This window comes from Coenobita brevimanus, chromosome 78, assembly GCF_032717465.1.
Source record: "Coenobita brevimanus isolate Jiangsu-jjx chromosome 78, ASM3271746v2, whole genome shotgun sequence".
Taxonomy (NCBI): domain Eukaryota; kingdom Metazoa; phylum Arthropoda; class Malacostraca; order Decapoda; family Coenobitidae; genus Coenobita; species Coenobita brevimanus.
Window position 1 is genome coordinate 14,224,621 of NC_137031.1, and position 9,024 is coordinate 14,233,644.

Genomic DNA, 9,024 nt, shown 5'->3' on the forward strand with positions numbered 1-9,024 from the left:
GTGCTCCACTGAGCGCCATGGAGCATGGAAGTCAACTAGTAACGATCAGATGGACTTCAGTTGTCCCCTCTGAGTCAGAGATGCTGGTGCCCTGCAAGATCAGTTTCACACAGCACATACCCCTGGGATGGTATAGCACAGGAACCATGGCATGACAGAAGACAGAGTGATGGTCCACAGGACTTTGATTGACCCTATGGCAGAAAAAGTACCTGTCACTATAACTAGCTTCTCACTTTGTCTGAAGAAAACACATCAGTGCTCAGTTGTCGGGTTGTCACAAGAAGTCGATCAGGAGCCACTGAACACTGTATGCAAGAAGAGTACGATTAAGACCCAGGAAGAACTGCCCGACCACTTTGGCAGGAATGCCCAGTGTCTGGAGAGGCCACCAATGGAGCAACTGAAAAGGATCTTGATGAAGCTCGTTGATGTATTTTCCCTACGGCGTATCATGGACCTGGGAAGTGCGATTGGTGTAAAACCAAGGACCTGCCGTACACCAGAGATAAAAGGAAAGCCCAGGAGAGCGACAAAGTTGCTGACAGCACTGGCAATCCAGGTCTTCATGCCGTGAGACATAGACAGCAGAGGCAGTGGTGTCGACCTGCTAGTCTGGAATTTATTCCTGTATATTCTTGCATATAGGTAGGATTATGTGGTTGTGATGGGACAACAAGTTTTGAGGCAGTGCTCATATTACTCCAGTAGGATTAGGTTAACGATTTGTATGAGTAACTGGAGGTGATGAACATTCTAGAAATCAAGTGTTATGCCATAGGATTAGATTAATGTTTTATATCTGGGGATGTGAGGAACAGTCCAGAAATGTCGACATGTCTGTTTGATTTTCATTCCCTCTCCTACCTTAAGAATCAGTTCTTGTCCTTACTGGCATTGTATTTTGATAATTTACATGTATTATTGCATGGAATAATGTGAGTTCTTTCCTAGGCTCTACAATACACTGTATGCATTGTTGCACAAGACAGTAGGAGTTCTCTCATTTGGTATCGAATTTTCTGGACTGTGTTGGTACGTGGTGCCGGGGAGGGGGGGGAGGAGAGGTATTTAAAGGGACCGTCCCATCACTGGAACAGTTTAGTCAGTAATGGTTAGAATGAGTTTTGTGTACAGCAGTGAGCAATGAGCCATTACCAGTTAGTGAAGAAGGGCCAGTCAAACAGTTAGTCAGTAATGGACAATCAGTGAACAGTCAGTGAGTCAGTTTGTCAGTGGCGGATGGACAGTGACAGAGAGAATGTAAGTGAACCAGACCATGAGAATTAGTGAAGGACGGAGTAGTTAGTCAGTGAGTGATAGTCGGTCAGTGACAGTGAGTGCGTACTCGTGAGTGAGAAAGAGAGAAACCTCAGTGTTTTGCAAGTGTACATCAGTTGTACCTGGAAGGAATAAGACACTGAAACATTCAGCAGCAGCTGCTAAACATCTTGGTCTGCATATGCGTCGTTCTCGACGTATCAACGAACCCTGCTGTGTAAAAGTATCAAACTGTTCCCCAATAACTACTCAGAGTTTTATATCTCTAGTGATTTTATCAGTATGACATGAGCAAAGAAATTTATGCAACATACGAAATAAACAATTCATTTATAACTAGAAAATACTCAAGACCACACACCTCCGCCAATGCCATAGCCATTAAAAAGGACCCGGGTCCTTGGAGATATTGTGTGGAATTCATGGGATCCGAATCTGCTCCCAAATTATATGAATTGTTCCTTGACCAACATTTCCACAAAATGTTATTTAAATTCATTGAGATCTTTTGGAGATATTTTACATACGATCCGGATCCGCCCCTAAATTTAATCAATTCTTTCTCGGCCAATGACCCACACTTCCATCAAATTGTATTGAAATTCACTGAGAGCTTTCGGAGATATCGTCTGGACAAACAGACAAACAGACAAACATAGGTAAATATATAACCTCCTCCAACTTCGTTGGCGGAGGTAAATATTCGCCTGAAGAAAAACGTGATAAGCAACAGTGCTCAGTGTGACACCATCGATAAATCTGCGTAATGATAGTTTTTTGACCAAGCTCACAAACGAAAGAATAGCAGTCCCAATAACGAAGCTGAATAGAGAGAAAAGGCAAACATTTAAATGCTCCAACATCAGCCTACGAGAGGAAACAGAAAATTTATGTAGATTAGAGGAAACTGTGAAGGTACACAAAATCCAGTATTCGTTTGCGATGGGAGCCCCTACTACAAAAAAAGACAAGAAAAGCACCGTAGAACATTCAGGGATGGCTGATTGGAATACTTGAAATGAAATGCTTCCGAAATTTGTTGCATACAGTATAAGGTTGATGCATATCTCCTCGCCGAATGAAGTTGGTGCATATCCCCTCGCTGAATGAAGTCGGTGCATATCTCCTCGCTGAATGAAGCTGGTGCATATCTCCTCGCTGAATGAAGGAAATTATTAAATTGACTTGGAAAAGACAAAGATGTGAAAAAAAAAAAGTTACATTCTCACTGACAAAACACATGTAAGAATGAAAAGTACACTGAGAGAGATAATTTAGTATGTGAACACTGAATGATGAACATTTTGGTGGTAGTAGATCTCAGAAGCCAAAATGAGAGGCAGCTTCAAAGAAACAAGCAAACGTTATAGTTGTGAGACAGGACTGGATGGAGTTTAGTTTCTTAACTCATTATAAATAATTACAGTTTGTTGTTGAAGTAGATGGCTTCACAAAACAGATGAATGAAAACAATAACAAAAATAGTGAAAGCATATGGCCAGTAGGCAGAAGGTAGTACTACTACTACTACTACTGCTACTACAACTAACAGCAGTAGTAGTAGTAGTAGTAGTAGCAGCAGCAGCTGCTGCTGCTGCTGCAGCAATTGCTGAAAACTCCAGGCTCATCCGTAAATGCGTGGATGATCCACTGCGACAAGTGGATATGTTGGGTGGGAGAAAGTCACGGATTAGAGCTTGAATTCTTTATTTTCTCTAACGTTCCGGACTACATAAAACCCACCTTCAGAGAGTGTGAACAGGAAGTGATAGAGCCGAGGCATTTATACCCCTGGAAACTCCCTTCCCCTGCCGGTGTCCTACCCAACCCCTGATTGGGATATTAGTTCTGTCCTTGCTGTATACCTACATGGGCTGAAAAATACCTTCCTAGGGTTAGTTACATTTTTTACAGAAATGTGAGCTGCTTCCAACATCTACTTGTTCACCTGCAACTTGCAAAGAGAGAGAGAGAGAGAGAGAGAGAGAGAGAGAGAAACTCAAACTAGTTTTACCCGATTTCAACCAAACTTGGTGCAGTGGTTAAGGGATAGCCAAGTAGTTAACCTATTTTTTTTTTTTTTTTAGAACACTAGGTAAAATGCATTTGGCCAGTTTAGACTAAACTTATGAGAGAGGTGGAAGGTAAGGCAAAAATGAAGTGACGTTATGAAATCAATCAGTAGTAAAGATGGCAGGCCTCCGAGACACACTGACCCATTTAAGAATCTGTTAAGAAAATTACTCAATTTCGATGAAATTTTAACTAAACTTAGTGGCCAGACTGAGGGACAGCCATGAAGTAAAATTGATTTTTAGTACAGCAGATCAAATGTCAGGGTCACGGGGCAAACTCAACTTAAAAAGTATTGATACAACTCACACCAAACTTTGTCGAAAGGTTTAGAATAAATATAGAATAATGAATTTTTAAATAACAATCAGTCTACGGTCAAGGTCACAGGTAAAGATCAAAGGTCAAGATTACAGAGGAAGAGAAACTCGGTTTTGACTCAATTTGAACCCAACCGTGTCAGGATTAATGGTCAAACAAAAACGAAGTGATTCAATTTTGAGAACATTCAGTCCAAGGGCACGGTCAAGGTTCGACTCGCGTGTCTGTGTGTGAACAACATAACTACAACAGTTTTGATCTGCTCTGTATCACACTTGAAGGATGAGCTGAGGATCTCCCAAGAGGTTCACTTACTGGTTTTTAGAACAGTTGGTCGAATTCCAGGTCACATGGCAGGGTCAATCTGCATACCTTTATTTTTTCGATCTAGGCTAAACTGCAGAAGGGTTAAAGTTAAAGTAAGGATAAGAAGATTCGAGGTTGAGAACAGTCAGTCAAAAGTTAGGGCGAAAAGGAACTTTGAAAGGTCAAATTCAGGGTGAAAGTTAAACAAATCTTATCTGATATCAACCAAAGTCGTCGGAAGTGATGAAGTTTTGTTATGAAACTGAGTAGCTAACTCGATTTTAACTAATCTATAGAAGGTCAAGACCATAGGGTGATGTTTAAAAAATATTCTGCCCATATGCCCCTTTTTGGTAGCAGGTGTTGCACTGTCTGAGCGTTATTTTTTTGCTATTACTGTATGTTTAATTAATTTGGTGAACTCTCATAACCCCTTACACTCTTATTATTTTGTCAACCCTCATTTCCAATCTAAGTTTTTTTTTTTTATTCATTACAATACTGAACCAGGGGTTTTCCTGAGTTGTTCCGCATCATTCGTTGCCCCATTTTAATCACTGATTACCTGCATATCTGTGTTTGTTGCTTGCTGCCGGGTGTTTACATTGTTATGGAAGAACCTCTTGCATTGTTTGTTTTTGTATGGTTTGCTTGTGAATTTAACTGTAGATAAAGTTATTTGTTCTTGCATTACGTTTTTTCTTTTTCTAGTTTTACTTCTTGTATCTGTTGTGGTTTAACTTTATATGCGTTGCATGAGAGAAAGGACGTAATAATAGAGATAGCACAGTTATCATGAAAGTCCATAAATATATACAGAAAATCTTAATAAAGGGACGTCTTAGAGAAAAACACATATTTCATCCAGGTTACTCATATCATGTCTACACAACGTTTTCAGAAATGAAGACTGCAGTGGCAAAGAAATTAACATAAACGATGAGTTCTTTGATCCTCGTCCAATTGCTGACAATAAACTTCTTTTTCACTGAATGAGAGGAGGAACTACAAGAAGCAATGATTGATCTGAACAGAGAGAATATGAAAGTAGCCTTGAAAATGAATTCGAACAAGGTTAGTTGTATTTTACATAAAGTTATGGTCACTACCCTCCAGAAGAAACTGGATATGCACTATCGCATATATATATATATATATATATATATATATATATATATATATATATATATATATATATATATATATATATATATATATATATATATTTGTTTTTGTTTTACACCAGGCATCCCCGAAGGGCTAAGGCGTTGCCTCTGGGTAGAGGACTTTCGGATTGGAGCGTGTAGCATTTTATGACCGGATGCCCTTCCTGAAGTCTACCAATGACCCTTGGGTGGATTCGATCCTTCGACCCTTCAGTCAGAGCTGAGCGCTGTAACCCACTGAGCCACGGCTGCTACACACACACACACACACACACACACACATATATATATATATATTCGATCAATCTCTTCTACAGATATCCAGCACACACACACACACACACACACACACACACACACACACACACACACACACACACACACACACACACAGATTTGTGACACCAAAGTGGCAACACGCGAATCACCTCGCCATGCGCTGAACACTCTTGGCCACAACTGGCCACGCATAAATACTATCTTTATATGAGTCAAGGTCTGTAGAAGGTTGAACTAAAAGATGTTCTAATATAGTAGACTAAGTATAAGCAAAAGTGCTGTCCAAATAATGGAATATATCCAATTATTGCAAAAATTTGCTGACACAATGCATCATCAGTTGGGTGTCGTCTGCAACCAAGCTGGTAGCTGGGAAATGCATACTTGTAAGTAACAGTTCTCACAATAACTTAATAAGTTCTTGTAGTGTAGTTTTGTAAATCAGTCATACAGATATTAGACTCGTGGACGAGCTGTTGTTATACTTGAGTAGTTTTGTAAGTAGATAATCTTCGTTCCCTTTTGTCATGGCTTGACAGGAGAGGTAAAGATGAGTATGGGACTATTTTTATTTGTCTTGGAAATATTAACAAAGTCTCTCACACACGAGGGAAGTATAAGTAGAGTCCCGCGAGCTACCTCCTTGTCTCTCTCTCTCTCTCTCTCTCTCTCTCCCATGTTACTAGGCTCCTTCTCCCTACTCCCTGTCGGTTCTATGGCTATCCTTCTGAGCTCTGCTTCCTAAATTCTGGTGTAGCAGGGGTCGTGTCACGTGTGTTACACTGTTGTTGAAATGTTCTAGAAGCCTGTGTGTGAGTATGTGTGTATGTGCGTGTGTATGGTCACGAGGCGCTGTCGTGTGCCTATAAAGCATTCCTTGAGTTAGAGTGTGTAAGCATATTTAGCACTGCTCGATTCTCGCAGACACAATACCTCTGACCTGCTGCTTCTATCTGTCTGTCTATCTATCTATTTATCTATCTATTTATTATGATTTGTAATTATAATATGGAGTCCTAACATTGCTCGGTCATGCGCTGGAGGTCCTCCAACATTAATTATTATTGACATATGCTAATCTGTTAGTACATAATATTGATTATAATACTGTATAGACATAATATTCATGATAATATTGTACTAATCCAGTAATATTACATTTTAAACAAGTTGTATACATAACTGAACAAATGCAATGGTTGTTATATGACATTTTGTAAGATGTGTATGTATAACAGACATACGCATATAATTGTGCAATGGTAATACTGCTAGGTTATTACATTACATATTGGGTTATCCCTTTAGTAATGTCTAATATTTCACCTAACTTGTGTGATGATTCTGGTAATACAGAATTGTAGTAATATTGTATGAATTGTTACATAATACTGTAGTAAAATTTCACATAAACTCTTTCCATAAGGGAAACAAAAAGCAAATTAGTGTTCTCCACAAGCAAGTGGCATGGCACATCATCACATAAACTTCTATAAGTGAAACAAAAATCAAATTGTTGTCTCCACAACAACGCATCATCAGTTGGGTGTCGTCTGCAACCAAGCTGGTAGCAGGGAAATGCATACTTGTAAGTAAAAGTTACCTGATTGAAAATTACTACAAAATGAGTACCGTCTTTGAATGAATGTTATTGTTTTTGAAACAAAACAGACACAACAATAGATGAGCTGTCAGTCAAGGTGGGTTCACTTAGAGGGAAGATCAGTGAAATGGCAAGTACAGTTGTGAACCATGAGAGTATTATGGGGGAGTTCAGAAATGATACAGGGACAATAAGGCAGGCAAGCAAGCTGATAGACCAAAGCAGTAATACTGAAGTGAGGATAACCCAGGTGAACGAAAAATGAAGCTGCAAAGATGAAGTGGAAACTGTGTATGCTGGAATGGTGAAAGTATGGATAGATATAGAAACAAAAGACGAAGAAAAAAAGACATTAGAAAGGAAGTGAAAGAAATAATTAAACTGGTCAAAGATTCAGCAGATATCAACAATTATGTAGGAATCACTGATATCGATGAAGAAGAAATAAGAAACAAACATTCGAGGGACCAAAAGGAGATGGCAAATATAATGAACATAAGGAAGTATCAGAGGAAATCTGTGATAAAGACAAAAAGGAACAGAAAAGGATAGAAAAATATGAGAGAAATATGTCAAGAACCCTGACGTTAACCTTCCAGAGTATGAACACTGTGGAGGAAGCACTAGAAAATGCAAACAAACTCATGGAAAAAGAGGAATTAAAAAATATATATATATATATATATATATATATATATATATATATATATATATATATATATATATATATATATATATACTGTATATATATGGATACAAAAATGCTTAACCAAAGAGAGACTGGGAATATTAAAGGAAAAGAGAGAGGAAGCAAAAACAAAGAATGAGAAAAGATCAAAGGAAGAGAAGAGTGTTTTTCAAAGTAATTGGATTGCAGGTACGAATGTGGTACATAACAAACATGGAATAAAATGATGGAAGGCAATGGACTCAAGCTATGGCAAGTATGTAAACAAGATGATTAAGCTGATGTACTCGAATGTAGATGGAATGGTGTCTAAATTATCAGAGATGAAAGACTATTCCAAAGGGAAGGAACCATATATCATCTGCCTAACTGAAACAAAATTAACCCCAAAGATGTCAAATGAAACCCTCAATTTAGATGCATACAATATATGGAGAAGAGACAGAAATTTAAAAAAAGATGGAGAAATTATAATCTTAACAAAGAAAAATCTACAAGTCAAAGAAATAGAATGAGATATACCCTCACAAGTAGAACTGGCTGCATTAGAGATTAACACATCTGAAGGGAAAGTAATTGTGCAAAATTTGTACATGCCACCCAAAACAAACACTTGGGAAAGAGGCGAATATGAAGACCTGGCAGGGAGTACAATTCATAGTTTAAGAACATTACCACACTGAATGGAAGAGGAATCTAAAAGTATTATAATAACAGGGGATTTCAATACAAATTGGAATACCCTAGATGTAAGAAACCAAAAAAACTGTTGGGATCAAAAGCTCCTGATCTTGTGCAGGAGTTTTTCCTAACGCAACATGTAAAGGAAAACACCAGAAAAAGAGGACTTGATGATCCATTAATACTAGATCTTATATTCACGAGGCAAGAAAATGACGTTGACAGTATAATGTATCACCCTCCATTTGGCAAAAGTGACCATGCAGTATTAAATTTCAACTTCATGACTGCATATGACACAGTTACAAGTAATGAGTTATAAAAAGAATCAAAATTACAAAAAGGGCAACTACAATGACTTAAAAAAGTATTTCCTAGAAAAAGACTGGGAAAAGGAGCTTACAGAACAAGATTTAAATGTTATATATAGAAAATTCTGTGTTTTTTATGGAATAGGAGTTAAAAATTACATCCTACAGCACAAAGAAACAGAAATAAAAATAAAGAAATGATTCAATACAGAATAAAGAAAATCAAAATATAAAAGAGACTTGCTGTGGAATAGATACAGAAGAGACAATAGTGAGAGGGCATATAACAATTATAAACATGCAAGAAATGATTAT